This window comes from Rhinoderma darwinii, unplaced genomic scaffold (genome assembly GCF_050947455.1).
Source record: "Rhinoderma darwinii isolate aRhiDar2 unplaced genomic scaffold, aRhiDar2.hap1 Scaffold_70, whole genome shotgun sequence".
Classification (NCBI taxonomy): Eukaryota; Metazoa; Chordata; class Amphibia; order Anura; family Rhinodermatidae; genus Rhinoderma; species Rhinoderma darwinii.
The window spans coordinates 1,099,213-1,122,610 of NW_027464260.1; the positions used below are offsets into that span (position 1 = coordinate 1,099,213).

Below are 23,398 nucleotides of genomic sequence, written 5' to 3' on the forward strand. Positions count from 1 at the left end.
GGAGAGAGCGTTCGGCCGCTCCTCCCGAAGTCCTCCAGGTTCCCTATGCTCCTCTCTCGCGGCGCGTGCAGCGTCACAGAGGGGGAGTGTACTAGCAGACGTGCGCCTATCGTGCTGCACGTCTGCTAGGTAAAGTACTCTCCCCTGCCTTCCCCACGCATCCCCCCTGGCCCTGCCACAATATTCCGCCCCCCCCCCCCCCCCCGTTTTTAGCTCGGTGGCGCCGCCTGAGGCCGCTGCCTCACCTTGCCTCATGGCAGATGCGGCCCTGATGAAGGGCAGTGGCAGCAATCCAGGGAAGTCCTGCGGAATCCGCAACATTTTAAATACCGCATAATTAAGCAATGAAACCAACATTCCGCTGATCATGTGACTGGTGTCTGCCGAGACCTGGTACTACCAGCGCTGTATGTGTCAAACAGAGGAGAGATGAGATGAGCAGCAGAAAGACCTTGCAGAGGAGCTACAGTGAGAGGAGGAGAACAAGCAGGGGGTGAGAGCAGCGAGAAGGAGGAGCAGCCAAGGTGTGTGCAGGAGAGGAAGGAAGATGAACCTTAAAACAAGGAGCTAACTGGAGATGTTATAGCTAAATATTATTACTCAAAAATGCGTGATCAAATAATGTTCTGCGCTCGAGAAAGAAAAACGTTGCCTGTGCCATTTAAAAATGTGCCCTTTTTTGGTGGATATTTCCCAGATCTCACTTGCGTCAGGAAAAAGAAAGAGAAAATTAGTAAATTTGGACCTAGTGATAAAATTGCATAACCTGGACAAGATTAGGATATTCCGTCCCTTCCGTACGGGTCTGACCTCTGGGACCCAAACAGTCCTGAGAATGAAGGGGCTGCAATGATGATTTAGCTCCTCTGTCCCCTTCACTGTTTCTCCCCTCCTTTGAGCGGGACGGAGAGCTAAATTATTGCTGCAGCCCTTTCATTCCTGGGATCTGTGGGGGTCCCATAGGTCCAACCCCCACCAATCATAAAGTGATGGCATATCCCATCATTATCCTATCTCAATTTATAAGCTGGGAATGGCCCTTTAATAGAGATTTTTACATAATATATATATTTATTTTTTTGTTTTATGCACAAATTGCAACTTTTCTATTCCAACTAGTGAAGATCATGAGATTATTTACCCCCTTACGAGTCCTACGATTCATTTTTTTAAACCGCCGTACATTGAGAAGCACAACTTGAAATCTGTTTTTAAGCATTCTGGAGGCTGGAAGATCCTTTTTTATTGTTTGTTTTCCTTTTGCGTTTGAGCTTAATTTGTTTCTTCTGGGATATTGTCCTCATCGAGATTTTGAGATTTTGTTACTTATTTAAAAAATAAAAAAAATCGACAATAAAAGGAGGAGAAGGAATATTTACATTTCTTTTTCTCTCTCTTACAGATTTAAAGAAGACTTTATACAGGAAGGGGAAATGGGAGGACATTGTGACCTTGACTCACAAAAGCTGCTCTCTCAAGGTGATCGCAAGAGCCCCCTGCAGTCTTGGTATGTGTTCTCTTCCCAGTCTTCATAAGTGATGGCATATGTTTAGTAATGACTTGCTGACTGTCAAGGATCTGACCACATGGCCCCACCGATCATGAAAACAAAGGGGCTGAGTAGCAGAACCTCCACGGCGCCTGGAAGGCAGCGCCGCTGTGCAGGGGAAAATCACAACAATCTCCACAAAGAACCGGGGCCGCTTCAATCGAGTAATCGTTGGGGGTTGAAGTGGTCAGATCCGCCTACATCCGCTAATGACCGCATATCCTAGTACTATGCATCTCCTCGTAACATTGCAAAACTCTTTTAGGCCTCACATTTAATAAGAGTTTTACAGCTCTTGGGTCATGACACTGCGGGGCTTTAAATGTGCCCATAAAGGGCAAAAACAGCGGGCATCCTGTGCCAATCCGGGTATCCCAGTGCTCTCAAACCCTCTTTATGGGCATTTTAGAGAAGAGGTAGAGAACCTCTAGGTACACGGTGCATGTGATCATCAAATATGCCACCATTACCTTGATTTTTATATAGGGGAGTCTCGTCATTGCTCGTCTATGCTGGGCTATTGGACGTCCGATTAAAGGAATTTTCTCTTCTCACTTAATAACATATAATTAAACTCCAGCAATATAAATCACAGTCAGACAACAGAGGCCGTTATTATTGTATTCACACGTCCTACGGACCGAATCGATGGGAGTGTTTGGCGTCTCGCTTTAGCGGGCATTGATTGTGGAAATTGCCAACTGCTACATTACCGGCTGCAAACAAATATTTATGAAACTAAGAATTACTTTCCATGCGCTCAAAGCATAAAATACCGGAGTCGTGCCGATCTTTGCAAACTGCTTTATTACAGGATTCCCAGCAGAAAAATAATCCTATAAAGTATCACCGCTGGGGTCATGTCGTAGGAAGTTCTTCATTCAGCCTTGGATGACATTTGGGTTTCCTATTGGTCTGTTGATGCCGGTATTGGCTGGCAGCCATGATGGTTTCTAGGACTAATGGCGCTTAAGGGACATGTTTTATAAAGTTGATGATTCCACTGAGACGTATGAAAATCAAATGAATGCGATTCTGGGAATCTCTGAATCTTTTCTGGTTATTTTTCCTTTGTTTATATAAAATAATACATTAGGACGTGGAGTCATGCAAGTTATTTAAGAGATTAAAATATTAACTATACAGGGAACCAGCGACATGATTGTCAATACAATTTTACGGCCTTCAAGATCCCAGCGCACATAACTCCTATAAGGGCCTGTTCACATCACCATTCGCTTTCCGTGCCGGGGTTCCGTCGGAGGTTTCCGTCGGGTGAACCCCGTAACGGAAAGTGAAAGTGAAACCACAGCTTCCGTTTCAGTCACAATTGATATCAATGGTGACGGAAACATCGCTAATGGTCTCCGTTCGTCACCATTCCGGCAGGTTTCCGGTTTTCCGACAGAATCAATAGCGGAGTCGACTGCATATGGCAGTGAGAAATAACTGTTGGCAGCGCCATCACGTCTCTCCCATCCCCTCAACAGAAAAATCTAACTGATTTTTTTTTTTAAATGACCTGTGCTGTTGACCAGTTCAATGTGCACTACAGATCCCAGCATGCTCTACTGCCAGAAGGAAATTAATTACATGGGTGTATTTAGAATTTTGAAACCATAACATCTCTATTGGCTCCTCATCGAACAGAGAAGGTGGGAGAAACACACATTGGGTACAATCTGTCCATGCCAATCTATGCACATTTTTATTTTCTAACCTACAACTTGTACAGTGAGAGCTAGAATCTGATTGGATGCCATGGGCAGCACCACTTAGGACCTTGTTGCCATGGACTGCATCACAGAAGCGTCGTCATCCAGTCACGGAATTCTCTGCAGGAACGGTCAGTGCGAGGCAGATATCGAGGAGAGAGGAGCGGCTAAGCACTACTGCGATTATCCCGGCTGGGTTCTTGTTTCTTTTGTTTCTATTTGAATTTTTTTGTTTGTTTGTTTTTGGATCTACCTTCCAGACCCACACTTCCGAGTGTGTGGAGGAAGAGGCAGCCAGATGGCTGCATCGGGGGCTGGTGGAAAGTTCCAGCCCCGGAGATATCTCCATCGTCCCGGGAAGACCCCGTACAGCCGGGAGCCTGAGAGACATCAGAGGCAGACTGGCTTTTTTGGACGTCTAACGGCAGCATTGGGGATCGTGCCATTTCTTAAAAATCTGTGGAGAACACCAGATAAAGAATCGGGCCGATACCTCAAGCTGAAGACTCCACCACCACCACCAACATCTGCAGCCCCCACCTGCTCAGCAATGAAGGAACATCAGGTGCCAAAACCCACCATAACATCAGGTGAGGTCCCGGCCCCTGCCCCATTGCCCAGGAGACCATCTGCCTGGGAGCTGCCACCAACAGCTGCAGTCCCTACCCGTGCAGCAAGGGAGGAACATCCGGTGCCCATACCCACCATACCATCAGGTGAGGACCAGACCACTGCCCCATCTCCCAAGAGACCAACTGCCTGGGAGAAGTTTCTGGCAAGAAAGCCACTAGTCTCTGCCACAAACAGGGGGTCACCAGTAGTGGCTCGAAAATCCAGGGTCCGCAGTGCACCTTATGTGTTACCACCGCGCATTAAAGTGACTGCCAGACAGGTGCATGAGACCCCACTATGGGACACTATGGGTGGTGCATCACGCAGGATGCTGAGAGCCATGCTGAACACGCCATTGGCAGATGATTGCAGGTGCTATGTCAGCGATGAGGGAGACTATGTGCGGTACACCTTCTCCAGAGACACCATCTATCCGGAGAAGGAGTTCCACGGGGAAATTTCATTTCGCTGCAAGAAGATCTAGTGGTGGAGTCTCCTGCAGCGTGCCGGTAACATCAGGGCACTCGCTGCGATTTCATATGATTGATTTTCTGGTTTTGACATTTGGCTTGTTTATTGGACTACTCTTTCTGACTGCCGCCTGCCCTGACCTATGCCTGTTTATTTTACTACGCTTGTTTGCTGCCTGCCCTGACCCCGGCCTGTCCATCGACTACGCTTGTTTGCTGCCTGCCCTGACCTTTGCTTGACCAGCGACTATTCTTCTGCCTGACGATTTGGTACCTTGTGGTCTGTAGATGTGGGTCATTGCCGTGTTACTTTTCAGGGTGATCCCCGCTACATACCTTTAGTGCCCCCCTGCTTTTAAGGCAGGCCTGCACTGATGATCCCCCGTTCTCTCACAGAGTGCTAACCATTACACTATGGAACGTGCTTCAGGTCGTAACCCTTAAACCAGACTCCAAGTCTCCCACTAGAACTCCCCTTTGTATGTTCCCAAGGGTCCTCCTAGCACACGGGTACTTTCAGTGTCCCCTGATTTTCACTGTTGGCCCGCCCTGATTATCCTTGGTTCCCTCCTGCTGATGCTGCTGATGGACAGTCTGGCCGAGATTCAGAGTGCTAACCATTACACTATGGAACCTGCTTCAGGTCATAATCCCTAAACCAGACTCCAAGTCCCACACCAGAACTCCCCACTACTCCCTGGTGTCCTGCTTAATTGGAGCCTCCATGTCTTGCTGATAAGGGGTGAAGGGATAAATCAATCCCCAGGACAATGGGAAGTTATTTTATTAAAGGGGTATTCCTAATGTAAAGGACCTGAATAATAATATAATAATAATTAATAATGCTCCCCATGTGCAGGGTGATGTCAAAACCAATGTTGAGAGTGGTACCTGGCGGTTTTAAAAGAATTATGCAGATTTTACCTTTTGCTCCAACTGGGGTCTTGGTCAGAGACCTCCTCTCCCTCTGACAGTCTGTTATCTGATGTAGGAGACTCCCTCATCCCTGCTTGCCTATCACAAACTGTCTTCTGATCCTCACCCATCTGCCAAGTATCATCTGCCAGTGCCTGTACCCTCGGCGTGCTTCACCGTTGTATTCTGGTCCGCTGGGCCAGCCGCTACTCACACCGGGACCACCTCAAGAGGTAGCGACCTGGTAGTCTCCCCGCAGCGAAGTCCAGATCCCCGTACGGGGGTTAAAGGGTGAAGACTGGGGAGGCTACTTAGACAACGCCCTTAGAGGTGGCCCTAAGCCAAACCGGTGGAGTAGCACAGTGGGTCCACAACCCGCTGGTCATAACACTCGCTGCCTCTTCCTCTGATCAATGAGAGATGGAAATGTCCTATATTGATGTTCTGACTCTTGAATGGCCCATGCCTATCCCTGGGACAACTTACTCTGGTAATTGACTCTACTCTGGGCCTCAGTACTGGGATAACTACATCTAATAAGATAGAAGAGGCATCCTTTCCCTCTCACAGTATTCCAGCTGATGGAGTAGACTTGTTTATCCCGGAATCCTCTGCTGACTGAGGAGTTCATGAAGCATCTGTTAAGGACGCAACTAGGACAATGTAATAGAAATTGTCGACTCTCTAAAAAAGGAATTGCTCCAATCAGAGACCATTGCCAAATCACAGAATGAACTGATTAATAAAAATGAGGAAATGGAGAAAAACAATTCTGGACATAGGAGACCGATCCCTTCTCAACCACAATTGACTTTGAGGAATCCTGGATTTGGTCTCTAAGTCACCGACTTCATGAGATTTCTGCCTCCAGATGTCTCCACCGTAGAGAAAACACTGGCCCCAAAGCTGAAAAATCTTCCCCCAGAGTTGGACAACTTTACACAATCTTATCATCACATCGAGATCATTGCCTACAAATGGAGATTCCCATCAAACTAGTAATGTCCAAAAACATCCATCATTATGTCTTCACAACACGGCCTGCAGCTCTGAAAGTCTGAGAGAAATGGAAACTCCTGTCCCATCACCACCGAGAACCTCCGTCACCACCAACATAAAAGAAGAATCCCGGAAACTCAATCATGAATGGACTATAGCTGGACGGGGATGGTAAGTCTAAATACTCACTGCTTTCCCTGATGATAATTTAGGATGTGCTAATACTCGTTACATGATGTCTCTGCAGGATTCTGTCGTCTGAATACAAGTTCACACGACCACTCTCATTGTTTTACCTTGACCTTTTAGGCTGTGTTCACACGTTGCAGTCATGTCACTGTTTTTCCAAGACTCCATGGCAAAAATGCTTTTTTTTTTTTTTTTTTGCAACACCCCTGTGTTCTTGCTGTCACGTAGTGCAAACTGCACAAAAAAATCTGTGATATGACCGCAATGTATGACATCCCCTTTAAGACTATCAAACATTCCTCCTTGGTACTGACGCTGATCTGCAGATGTCTGTATTCTTTGGTTATGTATTTATTATATTTCAATATTAATCTTCAGATTGTCGCTGGTAGAAGATGGCGGCAAGTACAGATAAATAAATGCTAGTCTTATACGCAGCCTCTAGTTAGTTAGTTAGTTAGTTAGTTAGCTAGTTATACCTGTTTCTTGGAAAGCTGAGTGACTACTAATATTACCAGTATTAAAATTCCCATAACACTTGGGTCCCAAATGGCAAATGTGTCTCATCATCGAGCATTACAGGGGAAGAAGTGTAGAACATGGCAGATTTACCTTTCAGGAGTTTGGGAAAGCTGGGTGACATGCCAGTTAAGATTTGTAATGGAGATCTTATTGGTTATGGCCGAGCTTTCTGTTTTATAATAATAATCTACAGAATGTTGGTTTTGGTCTCCTCCGCTCAGAGTTGATAAGATTCCTGATTGAACTTGCTCTGAAATGTTGTGAATATTTCTGGTTTCTTGTAATTCCAGGTTTGCGGAGCTGCAGACATTCGGCTCCCTGACGTTCAGACCCATAGAAGATGGACATTGTGACGTCGTCGTCGAGAGGCCGACGTATATCATGAAGTTAGATGCAGGTAATGTGTACATCTGATTAGGATTGTCACGACTCGCGATACCAGAATTTGGACTTCGATACCGATACTTTGTGTAGTGTTGCGACTCTTGATACCAAAACGATACTTTGCCAACTGTAATAAAAAAAAAAAAGTTCCATTCACTGATGTGAGGCACGGGGTGTGAAGAATTTTGAACCTCCATGTGCCGCACATTAAGTATTTCACATTACTTCATTTTTATACTTTTTTAAACTTTAATGTACTGGCATATATCTATCTATATACCAGTACATTAGCCTGTGTACTGATGGGTATGACCTAACAACTGCCTGTTTACTAAGTATGCCCTAACAACAGGAATATACGGTCAGACAGCCTTGGTGTCCTTCAATGGACCCTGGATTGTCTGCCCATATATGGTATGTCCCTCAAGCATCACAGGGATTCCCTGTGACGCAATCCATGGGGCATCCCCCCTCTCATTTTCCCCTTCAATGCTGCGGTCAGCTTCGATCACAGCATTCAAGGGAATAGCATCGCAGATCAGAAATTTCTCTGATCTCTGGCAATAGAGCGGGGCTGCGGCTGTGTAATACAGAAATTGCACCGCTCCTGACATCAAGTGTACGCACAGTCAGCATGAGGTGATGCGACCAGCTAATGAGCGGCGGCGCCGGGACTGAAGACCGAATATGGGGGTGTTTTGCATTGCGCCCGCCATGTTCTCTGTATTCAGTGCCGGCGCTCATTAGTGCAGCTCTGGCCGCATGCTGACCCCACGTGCACACTTGTCAGGAGCGGGGCAATGGCTGTATTACACGTGTATTACACAGCCGCAGCCCTGCTCTGACTACATTTATGTGAAATAACGTGTAGCACACGGACCCATTGATTTCAATGGGGCTATTCAGACATGCCTGAATTTTCACACCGCGAGTGTCCGTTGCGTGGAACTCCCTGCTTGTCCTATATTGGTCCGTGTTTGCAGAACTTGTCGCCTATTAATGTCTATGAGTGCATGAAAACCACGAACAGCACACGGACGACATCCGTGTTCTGTCTGTGTTTCACAAATCAATTACATAGAAATACTGATGCCAATACGCAACGCACACAGACATGAAATGTAGAAAAAAACGCTGCGTTTGTAACGTGCACAAATCGGACACGCTCATCTGAATGTAGCCTTAGGCTCATTCACATATCCTTGTCCTTTTATATGGCTGCAATAAACTGACTGCATACAGATGGCTTCCATGGGCAGTCCGTTTTTTTTTTTTTTTTTTCACGGACTCCTAGACCAGAATGGGTGAGACCGATCTGCAAATACTGACCGGGATAGGACCTGCCCTGAGTTTTTCAGATTGAGAACGCGGATCCCTGAAAAAAACAGATAGCACACTGAAGAAATGAACTGATGTGTGCATGATCCCTAAGGCCCTGTTCACACAAAGATTTTTGGCGCTGATTTTGATGAGGAAACCGCATAGCAATCAGCGCCAAAAAACTGCAGAAATCGCCCCCGATGATTTCAATGGAAGGCAGAGCGTTTTTTTCCCGAGCAGCTTTTGGCCGCTCACGGGTTAAAAAAGAGCAGCATGTCCTTTCTTGCCACGGTTCCGCCTCTGACCTCCCATTGAAATCAAAGGGAGGCAGAAAAATCCTGCAGCGTTAGATTCCGAGAAAACCGCGTCAAAAAAGTGCAGGCAGGTCAAGATCTGCCTCAAATACACAGATTTTTTTTCTGCCTGCAAAAAACTGTGTGAACAGGGCCTACAGTTTCTTCCATGTAGCATCTCAACAATCTCCGGGTACTTGCTGTTCTCGGTAGGGGGGAAATGGGATGCGCCAAATGTTTACTGCACTCCAATCCCTTTATTTATATTCTAGGAAGGATTTTTAGAAGTGTAGTTCACAAGTCTTATGTAGCCTGGGAGGCGGCTGGCAGGGCATGTGCCAGGGGGTGCTAACCATTTACGAGGCTAGGGCAGAAAACGGAATGTTTGCCCCAGATGAAGAACAGCCGAGGTTATGTCTAGTGACCGCGCAGTCACGGCCTGTGAATAAATCTGTCTAAAACATAATACAGTCAAATTCCTGTAATCCGCCATCTGATAATCTAGAAAGTCTGATGATCCTGCCCTTGTTTCCGGGACAGAGCTGCAGAATAACGAGGAATCTGACAAGGCTGGACTGGTTAAAAGACATGGACACGGCTGCTAGGATTTCATTGTTTCCTTTATTCAGCCCTGGAAATGAGTTTTTTACATTATTGTGTGACTGTCCAATAATCCAGAATGTCTGATAATCCGGTTTTGTTGATTTTTATATGTTCACAGGAAGAGATGGTAGATTTTAGGAAGCAAATGTGAGTTTATTGTTACTAATATTTGAATTATTTTATTTTTCATTGTTCCCAGGTGTTATAAAAATGGAGGCGGTGGGGTCCCTTTGTTGACCCTCCCCCTCCTCTGTTGGTCTGAATGTAGCAGTACTGTAACCTGTCATACGTGGATATTCATAGCTTGGCATTGCCAGCATGGAAACTTATCCTCTTTGGACAATTCCTTTTTGTTACAGGACCCTCCAGCAATCATCTGTGAACCTGATGCCAAGTGTTCATTTCCCCTGCAGCGCCACCACAGGGGAAATGAAGCATTACACGCTGCCTATTGAAATCAGTGGGCTCTCTCTGTAATGCCAGGACACTCTTTGTAGTAGTTCTGGCTTGTGCTCTGAAAAGGAGCCCTGCCCGAATAAAACAGAATTCCCTCTTTGGGGATTTGAGATTGGGTTTTCTCCAGACTACCCCTTTAACTTCATAACATTGCTGGTTGCACACGCCCTAGTACAGGGGTCAGCACTCCAGCTATTGTGAAACTACAACTCCCAACATGCACTGGCAGCCAAAGACTTTATTATTATTCTATCCACATGCTGTCAGGCCATGCTGGGAATTGTAGTTCTACAACAGCTGGAGTTCAGAAGGATGATGACCCCCATTTTCTATGCCTACCCCGCTGTGTTCATCACGCTGTCCTCTGTGATGCTATGGCTACGCTCGGTACTCCGAGACAATCTGATGTCTCACAGACACCGAGAATGTGCAGCTGCATCCCCCTCCTCTACCTCCGCTATTTCTTCTATTTTCTGTATTCCTGCAAATATTTTGAGGACTTTTACATTTTCTGAACATATACAGAGAGCCTGCAGGCAGGGAAGGGAACTGTGAGGGGGGGGGGGGGGGGACATGTTACTTTCCACTAATAAGATGTATTACAAAGTTTCATATATTCACATGAACTACGGATTAGTACAAAAACATTATCACGATAGATACACTTTAATTAGTGTATAATAAAAAGTTCTACTTTCTAAGGTCAACTTTATAATATATTTTGTGTTTCAACTCCTCTCTATTTTCAAAATCCCTGCTCACTGTCAGTGAATGGAAACATTCTTATCCCGATCGTGTCTCGCTGACCCAGGTGCACGGTTTGGTTTCCATTACTGTCGGCCAAGACGTGGCCTCTTTATAGAGACTATTGAAGCTGGAGTTTTCTGTTACCACCTGCAGCACTGACCCAGTCATACACAACCTCGGGGACAGATCTGCTTATTCTTGGGCGTGAGAACAGGCAGCAAATTGTTCTATATTTTTACGGCGCTGGGAACACAGGCTGGTGAATTGCCAAGTGTACATTGTGCCAGTGTGAGACAAGATTTTCTGTAGTAGGAGGGAGAATTTTACTGGAGGCTCTATTAAATGGAGACTTTTATACAGTATTTTGTATTAACCTTGTGCATGCTGGGCAGATCTGATATTCTCAAATTAATTCACCTGCACCAAATTCCTAATTCCCCAAAAAAATATCAAATAATACCCGGTTTTCCATAGACCCTAAGTGGTATCTAAGGCCTGATTTACACGAGCGTGTGCGTTTTGCGCACGCAAAAAACGCGGCGTTTTGCGTGCGCAAAAGGCACATAACAGCTGCGTGTGTCATCAGTGTATGATGCGTGGCTGCGTGATTTTCGCGCAGCCGCCATCATTATGACACTCCATTTGGATGTTTGTAAACAGTAAAGCACGTGGTGCTTTTCTGTTTACATTCATAGTTTGACAGCTGTTGCGCGAATCACGCAGTTCGCACGGAAGTGGTTCCGTGCGGCATGCGTGGTTTTCACGCACCCATTGACTTCAATGGGTGCGTGATGCGCGAACAGCGCACAAAGAAAGGACATGTCGTGAGTTTTACGCAGCGGACTCACGCTGCGCAAAATTCACGCACTGTCTGCACTGACCCATAGCCTAATATAGGTGCGTACGACACGCGTGAAAAGCACGCGCATCGCACGCGCGTATATTACGCTTGTGTACATAATAGACTTGAGTTCAATTTAACCTTTTGAAGCCTTTCCTTTTTCATTTTTACATTTTTCTAATACACTGTCAGTGCGTCAGTCTTCACTGTTGTTTTGGCATTCTATTCATAAATATGAAAATTATTGACACTGTTCATGGCATGAAAAATAATCAGAAAACCTGCTGTCTGTTTGTAGGGAACTCCTTAGTTTAAGAGAAGTGCAAAAATCGATGCTGATTTCATAATCTTTATAGGGTATGAAGCTCCATTTTTCCTGTTGCAGAGCAAAAAATCTCAGATTTCTGTTCACACAGCTATGGGGTTATATATGATACATTTCGGTCTTCTGCAGCCACCACTAGGGTGAGTTTGTTAAAGATCTATTTATTATGCAATTTAATAGTAGGTGTATGTAGGGAGCGCCCCCTAGAGGTGGCTGCAGGCACACATAATTTTACTGTTTAAAGGATAACTACACGTTCAACAAACTTCTGACATGTAAGAAGTTTTGCTTGGTAGGGGACTCAGCACTGAGAACCCCACCAATCGCTAAAACGAAGCAGCTGAAGCGCTCATGTGAGCGCTGTGTCACTTGGTTTCTGGTCGGCTCTTTCCGGAAAGCTGTTGTATCGGAGTACAGGCTCATAGACTTCCGGAAAAAGCTGAACAGAAATGAATCGGCTGAGCGCTCACACGAGCCCTTCTGCCGCTCCGTTTTACCGATTTGGTGGGGGTCTCAGTGCATGTACCCCCACCAATCAAAACATGTGACATGTCAGAAGTTTATTGAACATTTAGTTACACTTTAACTCTATGGCTGTGTGAAGGTAAGTTAAAGGGGTTGTATTCAATTGAATTAGAGCAGAGTTGCAGTACTGCAGCACGGCCACTATAGCCACGGAGCCATCTGCTTCTGACACCGACCACTGCACAACATCTGGCGCCAGGAGGCAGTCTGGACAGCTGATAGGTGCGGTGTCGGACCCCCACCGATCATATGATGATAACCTATCCTGTGGATAGGTCATCAGTATGAAAAAACACCCCGTTCCTGGACAACCCTTTTAAACGATTTGGGGCTCTTTATAAGAAAAATAAAAACACGTAGTCCTAAACCCTATAAAATAAATAACCAAATAAATCAGCACAGAATTATAGACATATAAAATAAAAATAAATCCTACACTTTAATCAGCGTCTTCCATTTTAAGAGCTGCTTGTATCTATTGTTCAATTGCTTGGCCCCTTGAGAAGTGATCAGAAAGTGATGACCAGTCCTGCTTATCTTTATTACTATCCTCCCTTCACAGCTCCCAAAATAAATGGTTCAGGGTGGAGATGACCTTCCAGAGCCAGCGATCTCTACACAAAGAGCGCTATTTTTCATTCCGCAATAGAATTGAAAAATGATTTACCAAAGCCAGAGGTCGGCGCACCCCTTCCAGCGTTCACTTGTCGATCAGCAGTTGCACTTGGTCCCATAGGGTTTGGGTGCATTCATGGGCCGTCTAGTGGGATAGGTAATCGGCTTATCTTCCCTGGGCAGATGGTTCTGCTTTCTAAAAGGAAATTGTCCCCGGCAACCTGTCGTGTTCTGGGCCAGACTGTGTCAAAGGAGAAAATCCTGATTTATAATCCACTGTAATCTCCTCAACCATTGAGATGTGAAGCTCCATGGAGACTGAACAATTCTCTGTGTCCGGGATCACAATGACCACATTATCATCTACCCCTGACCATCTACTCCCTCTAATACGGTCTAGTTCAAGGCTGATAAGTGACGGTTCTGTGTTGCTTTTTTATTTGACATATCACAATCATTCATCTGGTATTATAAAAATGTGCCCCCCCCCCCAGCTTGACCGCCACTCTATTTAAAATCCTAAAGGGTTCGGACCACCGTTCTCTCAATCGGTTGGGAATCCCGGCGTTGGGGCCCCCAGTGATCTGACAATTCTCATCTATCCTATGGATAGGTAATAATTGTCAATTCTGGGAATACCACTTTAATTGAGATGCTCTGAATATTCTTATAGCTGGCATAGTGTCTTAGGGTATGTTCACACACAAACTCAAAAACATCTGAAAATACGGTGCTGTTTTCAAGGGAAAACAGCTCCTGATTTTCAGACGTTTTTTAAGCCACTCGCGATTTTCGCTGCGTTTTTCACGGCCGTTTTTGGAGCTGTTTTCAATAGAGTCAATGAAAAAACGCTCCAAAAACGTCCCAAGAAGTGTCCTGCACTTCTTTTGACGAGCCGTTATTTTACGCGCTGTGTTTTGACAGCAACGCATAAAATAAAGGCTCGTGGGTACAGAACATCGTAATTCCCATTGAAAGCAATGGGCAGATGTTTGTAGGCGTATTAGGGGCGGTTTTTCAGGTGTAATACGAGGCGTAAAACGCCCGAATTACATCTGAAACCACTGCGTGTGAACATACCCTTAGAAGTCCAACACACTGAAATGTAACGGGTTGTATGGACTGTATTATAGTCCAGAGCTGCATTCACGATTCTGCTAATTGTCAATGGAATGAGTCAACAAGCTTGTCGACAGACCCACTCCTGAGGGTATGTGCACACACACTAATTACGTCCGTAATTGATGGACGTATTTCGGCCGCAAGTACCGGACCGAACACATTGCAGGGAGCCGGGCTCCTAGAATCATAGTTATGTACGACGCTAGGAGTCCCTGCCTCGCTGCCGGACAACTGTCCCGTACTGAAAACATGATTACAGTACGGGACAGTTGTCCTGCAGCAAGGCAGGTACTCCTAGCATCGTACATAAGTATGATGCTAGGAGCCCGGCTCCCTGCACTGTGTTCGGTCCGGTACTTGCAGCCGAAATACGTCCGTCAATTACGGACGTAATTAGTGTGTGTGCACATACCCTGACAGTTTAGCTCCTATAATACAATGGAGCAGTTAGTCTTCTCTACATCAGATCCTGGTATAAGATGGCCCTTCCCAGAGTGTAAATCACTATAGGCTCTACAGCAATCTCTGTGCAGACACTGAGCTGACAAGTGGTAGTCTGCAGAATTATGAATGCAGCTCTGGACTATAATACAGGTTGTAATTCAGATTGGCTGGACTTCAGAATTTAGCATATCCTATTTTCCTGAAAAGTTTAGGGATTTGGATTAGGATCTTTGCCAATGTGCCTTCTGAGAGGCTTCTGACAGAGATCAGCATTGACTCCGCTGGTTATTCTATATAGTACAGAGGTGCCTCTTACTTCCTGAGTGAAATTGCGTCCCCTACTTTCCAAATTGAAGATGAGAAGATTCAGGGATGTCTGCCAAGTCCCCTGCAGTCAGAGAAGGGTCCTGTCTGAGGTGAACTTCTCATCTTGCCGCATGGATGGTGCACCCCTGTCTGCACAGTAATTATTCAGCAGAGGTTTTGGTGCAATGTAGAGAATTTGGGATTAGATGCCTTTGTACTAAACACTAAATATGTTTTTTTCTGCAGAGCTTCTATGGCTATGGCGATTTGTTCAGCGAGACGTGGAAAGCTTTTACAGATTACGAAGTTACACACTTGAAAGCGTACGATTCTAAACGGGTAAGATGTTCCAAATGTATTTCACTTTGTTGTTTTATCATTTTTTTTAAAAATTTTGTTTTATAGTTTATTGTTGTTTTAATGAAAAGTTTGGTAACATTATAATATACTTGCTGCTTCAGTTCTTCCCCATCTTTTTTAAGATCCCTGCTTACTGTCAGTGAATAGGAATATTCTCGTTTACATCCAAAAGCTGAAACCTCATCGTATGTAACTGACACAGGTGCAGGGCTATTTCATTGTACCAGTGCTTTCTCTTGTAATAAGCCATCCTGCTGTGCCATCTAGATGTGATCATAACAGGTTTTCAGCCTCTGGATGTTTACTGTTTTCATTCACTGAAAGTAAGGAAAGACCATGAAAATGAAGAAGAATTGAAATACAAAGTACTGTAGAAAGTTGCTGATTTTCAGCAGGAAGACAGCAGAGAACGTTAAAAAATGCCACAGTGATCAGGCCATGGAGGGTCCGGACAAACCAGAAATGTTAAATTACATTCCAAGGATATCCTACTATTTTGAGTTTACAGCTCCTATTCAGTCCTATGTGTCTCCATGGTTACAGGCTACAAGTAAACGCTCTGTAGTTGGATCCTGCAGTCATATTGCAATCCATCTGTCCCCTACTTGCTTGCATATACTTGGCAGGAACAGCAAGAAGTAGGGGACAGTTATTTGCAGGATCTGACAGCACATTGTTTGTTTGTAGTCTGTAACCATGGAAACACAATTCTTCATTGGAGCTGTAGATCCAAAACATTAGGAGATTTTTAATCAAGACTATTTGCAATGTTAATTCATTTTTTATTTTGCATGCAATGGGGGAAATTAATATTAATGGTTACAAAGGTGGACAAGTGACTGTTTTTAATTTAAAGGGGAAGTGCTCTATAATCACGAGCATGCGTGACTGCCAGTAATGTGTGTTATCTGTATTTTGCACTAAAAAATTGCAACTGCTCCAATTGGGAATGGTGATGTATAAAAGAAAGTTAGACTTGGGGGTCATTAGTCATGTTTTTCTGGACATATTTGGTAATATCCCCTTTTGTATTTATGTTCCGCTATAAGGACGCTGTGTTTGCGCTTCTGCCCAGAATGAGATACGGGTTATTTTACAACACGCCGCTGGTAAGCCTGTTATCCGGAGATGTGACGGGTGACAGAAGAAGTATTGTTTGAAGACAGGAGATACGTGCTTTATTAGTGCAGTCAATTTCAGCGCTTTTTCTTTCTCTAGATCTCAAATTGCCGCAGCACGGGATTGTTCAGAGCGTTTTCACAACATGTGCTTTTCCGGCTGAATATTTCCAGGAAACTTTAAAGGTGCGCTATAAATCAACATGAGGGTTTGTTCCCGGGCACAGTTCATTACAGTCATATATATATATTTTTTTTCTTTTTTAAAGCCTTCTGTAGGGATAAAGTAGAGCGCCACCATTCTCGTAAATTATATATGTATACAATTATTCATAGCCTGCCAACAATATATGGAGTACTTTTTCTTTTGTCAGACTGTTCAGGAACATATAACGTTAGATGGGAGGCCGGAGACTATAAAAGAGGTGCTGTCCTTATTGCTGCATTCCTCTATTGAAGCGAATGGGCCATCAGGCCTTGTACCCACTTTTATGCCCTTATTTGCATAGCCCTCGGTGCAATAAAAATGGAATAAGAGTCGGTAACTTCTAAACTGATGCAACATGAAAGCCAGTCTGGTTACAAGCTGATCCAATGATTTCTTCCAGTGCAGTCTTCGGCACACCTGACCCCTACTGGTGGGTATTGAGGAAGGCACTTGAAGTGGGGAAAAGCATAAAGATTACATATACAAGATTAGAAAATAATGGCTGCTATTAAAACAGCGCCATCTTGTCCACAGGCTGTGTCTGGTATTGCAGCTCATTCAAGTTCATGGAGCTGAAGTGCAATACCAGGCACAGCCCATAGACGAGTGGTGTTTTTTTTTTTTGTCTTGCAAAAAATGTCATTTGACCACAACGTGTGAATAGATCCATTATTAACTGATTTACTTTCATTTTGGCTCTAGGAGGAGAACATTCGAGTCACCATTCTTATACGCAGCACAGAGTTTCCAAAAATACTGAACTAAGATGAGGTAATCATTACCTTTCTGTGGGTGGCGATGCCCTGGGGTCATTTCTAACCACAGACGCTTCGTCTTTGCTCTGTGATCATCGGAAATAACATTGTGGCAACGAGTCTCCCAGGAAATCCGTAAAATAAAAATACAAATTAGCCAAATGGATAACAACGCTAAACATATTTCTTACTGATGTTCTCCCTCAGCTGGTCCATGCCTTGAAGTCTGTCCCACTCTTTCAAGTCACTGTGGTGGATTACAAATATAGGTACGTAATATTATGTTTATAATATCCGAGAACGAGCTGATAAAGCTTATCCAAGGTGAAATACACTGCGGGACGAATCCTAAATGAGGCCACGTGATCTGGAACCCCATATTTGAATAATAGATGGTCGGTCCGTTGATGAAAGGTGAAGTTTCATGAGGACATTAGGGCATCTAGACTTCATAGGGGGGCACTTTGGACCCCTTCTATGAGCCAGAGCCGGCCCGTCTATGTATTACGTGGTCGGCCACTCATTTTAATGGCGGCCATGTAATACTACATTTTCCCGGCAGAGACCTCTGTAGGGGAAATATCTGTCCGGATGCCGATAACCGCAGATCACTGGGGGTTTCTAAATCTGTTGCCGTACAGCAGGTTTTTCACCAGGATTTTTATATATTTTGTTGCATTAAAGGGATATTTCTACAGAACACATTTATAGCATATCCATAGGACAACATATAATTGGCCGCTTACAGACCTGCGACCGACTACAATGTGGAAATCCGTGCACATTCACAGCCCCATTCTCCCTGCAGTGGCCAGTTCGCTCCTACACGTAAACTGAGACCATGGGATCCCATTCTCCTAACAGCTGGGGGTCCAAGAAGTGGGGTGTAGTCCTATGGATATGCCATAAATGTATCTCTTTGAAATACCCATTGAATTTTATATTTTGCCTCTACACACCTTCAAGGGCCTGCTGTAGGGATTGTCAGGGTCCCAGTGGTCAAACCTCCACCAATCAGTAAGTACTACTTTGCTGAGACTGCTATTTGCAAGAAAACACCTTACAGGATAGGTGATAATTTTCTCATCGCTGGGGGCTCCACCGAACACTCGTTCTTCCTCACTGCTGAACCGCAGGAGGACATTAAATGTAGCGGTGGTCGAACATGCGCTGCCGCTCTATTCAAAGTCTATGGGAATGACCGAAACAGCCGAGTACAGCTGTTCCCATTATTTTCATAGACCGTGAATGAAGCGGCAGGCGCATGCTCGATCGCTGATCCATTCAAGCTCATCCTCACTGAAGGGGGTGCGGTGAGGAGGATCTATGGGTCTGGGACCCCCGTTCTCATGATTGAAGGGGTTCCTAGCAGTGGTGTCCCCAGCGATCAGAAAATCGTCACCTGACCTGTGGATAGGTGATAATTTATGATTCTGGGTAAACACAATAAGACCGTAAAGGACAAGTTTTATTAATTACCGTTATCAGGACATTGGTTCCTTCAGTCATAACAGATTGAGCACTATACAGTGAATGTCCGCCCTTCAACCATTTTGTTATTGTAATCTAAACAGGTCCAAAATGATGCTGATTATTTCTTAAAGAGTAACTAAACGTTCAACAAACTTCTCACATGTCATAGTAACACGTCAGAAGTTTTGATTGGTTGGGTGTCTGAGCACTGAGACCCCCACCAATCGCTAAAATGAAGCGGCAGAAGCGCTAAGCAGGTTCATTTCTGTTTGGCTTTTTCCGGAAAGCCGATGTAGCGGTGTACGGGCTCATAGACTTTCTATTGAGTCTGTACACCACTACATCGATTTCCAGAAAGAGCCGAACAGACATGAAGGGGCTGAACGCTCACACGAGAACTTCTGCCGCTTCGTTTTAGCGGTTGGTGGGGGTCTCAGTGCTCGGACCCCCACCAATCAAAACTTCTGACATGTCACTATGACATGTCAGAAGTTTGAACATTTACTTACCCTTTAATATATATTAATGGTGTTTTTTCTGATACAAAGCTCCAAATCCCCTGCAAAGACATAATATTTTTTTATTTTCACTTTCTTTTTCATTTTAAATTCTTTATTAAATATCAATAAAAGAAAACAAACATTATCGTATCCAGTACTTACAGACACCATGACACTTTAACAAGTTGTGTAGACAACTCCTTCAGACAACATATCAATTCGACTGCGCTATTGATGCTGCCAAAAAAACGGAAACCTTAAGGAACGGAGACAAACGGAAACCATTAGCAACGGAAGCGTTACCATTGAAATCACTGGTAAGGCTAACGGAAAGCTATGGTTTCCGTCTGGTTTCCGTTCGTGGGTTCTCCTGACGGAAAGGTTTGACGAATGGACCACGAATGGAACCCCGAGGCAGATGTGAACGAAGCCTCACTTCAATTGAGGTTTACTGCAATACCAGACACAACCTATGGCCAGGTGTGGCGCTATTTCTGGGAAAAAGCAGCCATGATTTTCTAATCCTGTATAACCCCTCTCTGTCTATGTAGCAATTTGAAGTTCTAAAAGGCAATGTATTGATAGTTCTCTCCATAACTGCAAACCCTTCATTGTATGTTTCTCTAGATCTCTTGGATTCCTTGAACAGCTGAAGATCACACATAACTCTGACATATTTATTGGGCTTCACGGGGCCGCACTGACTCATTTACTCTTTTTACCAATCTGGGCAGTTATATTTGAGCTGTAAGTCATTGTCTGTGTTCTCATGTGTAATATGGTTGCCTCTCCTAGAATGTCTTCTCCTTTTGCATTAGGAAATTGCATGACTAGCAATTCCTTCATATATTGTTATTGTCATCGTCTTCTATTCGGGTGAGGGGCCCTGTGCTGCAAATACAGGGAGTGTGAGTCCCTGAAGGGTCCTGATTGGATTGCACCAGTTTGTAAAGGGAGAGTTTTCCATAACAACATTATCTTTAAGAATTACTATGTGTGTCTGACTGCAGAAAGTCGGCCTTCATTGCTATACTAGACAATCCTTAATGTCTATTGCGCAACAACTAGTGGCGTACCTACTGTAGAGGCAGACCCTATGACCACGCTAACGGGCCCATGGTAAAAGAGGGCCCGGAACTGAACAACTTCTGCGGCTTCCTTTAAAACACTGTCTCAGTGTTTACTTGCAGCCACCACTAGGGGGAGCTCACTGCATATAGATTTATACAACTCCCATTGAGTTCAATACATATACAGTGAGCTCCCCCTAGTGGCGGTAGGGGAAGCAGGGAATTTGGAGTTTGTGAAAAGCAGAGCCCCAACCCCTATTTTCAAAAGAACAGTGAACATTAACTTAAAAAAAAAAATAGTTGGAGCTTTCAGTAGGGGGGAGGGAATTCTGAATTTAGATATGGGGCACTATGGTTTCTGTGTATGCCCCTGATGATGACATTATACTAATGGTCCTGTTGGTGCAAATGTTTCAGCAGTACAGCTTTTAGAGCTAGTTTTTTTTTTTTTTTAAGCAAGCGTGCTGATCTGTCCATATATTCACATTTCTAGAAATGGCCTACCATGACGACACCGAATGGAATTTTCAATAAATATTTATAGACTTTAAAAATAAAAGTTAAGTTCTTTTCCCACGAGTCATTTGTGCAAGGTCAGCTCGGCATTCACGCAGCCCATATCTGTATGTGGATTATCAGAATCTGCGTATACCAGCGTCCATTAATCACAATGACAATGTCCCAGATCCATTAGTACATGTGCACCTCTGACTTGGTGTATTAGTAATCTTACCCTATTAATCGGGCACTTCAGAACAGAAGGGTTATATCAAATATTTACAATAGGCATGATGAGAATTTGACATGTTGTATTGATACACATAGCATTTAATATACAAGACAAAACGTATAGAACCGCTAATTTTGAGAATTTTAGGAAGATTGCAGGACCAACCTTTGCCATTATGTATTTGTATCGAAATTCATGCACGGTAAACACGTGGCATTGCAGTATAATAGCCATGTTTGTTTTTGCAAAACTCATTCAGTGGGTGCGTGGCATAACTAATGCACCTCCAGCATACGTTGTGCTGTGCGCCCTCTAGAGGGGTGAATGGGTAAAATGTTGCCTTTAGATTCAGGCATGTTAGTAGCGAATAATGCAGAGTACAAGTGTGAACAGGGCAGATAATAGTTTTGTCTTCTACCATATTATTGCATGTGTTTACCCTGCAGGGGGCGCCGTTGCGTAGAATACTGTACATGTGTGATCTTCTTTCCCTAGGTATAATTGTCAGGATGAGAGGTGTTACTTGGACTTGGCTCGACTTCGAGGAATTCACTACATCACATGGGAGAAAGCAGATAAAATTTTCCCTCAGGACAAGGTAAGTCCTGCTCACGATACCAGGGGTATTACCCGATCAGAGGGTTTACATTAGAAATGACTCATTTAGCCAGCTGAGGTCTTGTTAAGGACTGATATACCATAGAGAGAGCCTGAGCAGCTGCTATGGGGCCCTAAGATAAAGGGGGCCCTGGGTTGGTTGGTCCCATCTCTTTGCTACTGGGTGTCAAGAACCTGTGTAGGACTCCCCTCTCCAGAGGAACTGAATTTTTAGCAGCAGGAAAGTGTGCATTTGCCCAAGTGTCATGGAAAAGATGTGGAGGGGAGACAAACTGTTCTTTTTACTGGGTGGCAAAACCAGCACCATGTTAAGGGCCCATTTCGATCTTTGCTATGGGGTCTGCTTTCTTCTATGTTTCATTGACAACATTTTTGCTGCTCATGACCATGGACAGATATTTTTTTATCTCCTGCAAGTAAATGACGGTTTCTATTGTAGGACAGCATGCAGAGATCTTAAAACCGGGAGAAACTGATACATAAAGTATATTGGAAAATTATATAATTTTTCATTATACAAAGAATAAGGGTCAGTTCACACGTTGCGTACATACTGTGGGTTTTCTGCAACGGAATTCGTTGCGGAAAATCCACAGCGTAATACGGTAGCGGCAAAGTGGATGAGATTTAAACAAATCTTTACGCTGTGTCACTTTACGCAGCGTATTCGCCCTGTGTGAACTCAGCCTAAAATTTATTTGCAGAAACCGAATACCCCTTTTTAATTTTTGAGTAGTGATTTTACGAGAATATTCGGACATAAAGCCCTCGCTGTTGTGTGTTACTCCCCGCACGTTCACATGGTGTCGCTCTTGACTCTTTCCATTCACACTTTTTGTTAGATTATATTGTTCTCTCCCATTATTAGGCTTCTTCCATTGAGTTGTGACACATTTCAGGCTGTGGCAGGATCAAAAGTAAATTAATTGGTCATTAGTTCAACCTGTCAATAATTCTCCCCGTGTCCCGTGTAGAAAAAAAAAAAGATCAATATGTCCTGGGGGCTTTAAATGAAAGTTGTTTTCTGTAACCAGAATGACCTAATTAACTTGTCCTTCAATGGAGAGAATAACGTGCCCGAGAATGACAAAGCTTGTTATGCCGTCTAATTAAGGGACATCACCCGACTTTGGGAGAACACCCAAAATTCACCAATTACGCCTTCGATGTTGCGGAATTTTTCCGGCTGGTCAGCACTGCGGCAGAGTACGTGTCTCGTCATCCTGAGTGGCCGCTCCGAAGAGGTCGTGATGAACTGTAATCGTAAAAAGAAGGAATTACCTCGAAGAATATGTCCTCGGTTCTATTTTATAACATAATAAATTATTTATTTATTATAAAAAAGTTTTTTTAATTATAATTGTTGGAATTTGGTGAGTTTGAAGTAAATGCATTAAATCCATTTTAGCTTCTATTTACCAGTTTTTATCATTTTTTTTTATTTTTTTGCTCCCCTCACGTTCGTTCGTTCGTTCGTTCGTTCGTTCGTTCGTTCGTTCGTTCGTTCGTTCGTTCATTCATCCAGAACAGGCAGTATTGTACATGCGTTATTTTCTACACAAGCCGAAATCCAACATGCATCAGTAAAATTCATAATCATTTTCCTAAAGTACA

At 44.1% G+C, this 23,398-nt stretch overlaps 1 pseudogene; it reads left to right on the plus strand.

Annotated features, from left to right (window-relative positions):
- The first annotated feature begins 253 nt into the window (after window positions 1-253).
- LOC142728949 (EGF domain-specific O-linked N-acetylglucosamine transferase-like) lies at window positions 254-23,198 on the plus strand (annotated as a pseudogene).
- Window positions 23,199-23,398: the final 200 nt, after the last annotated feature.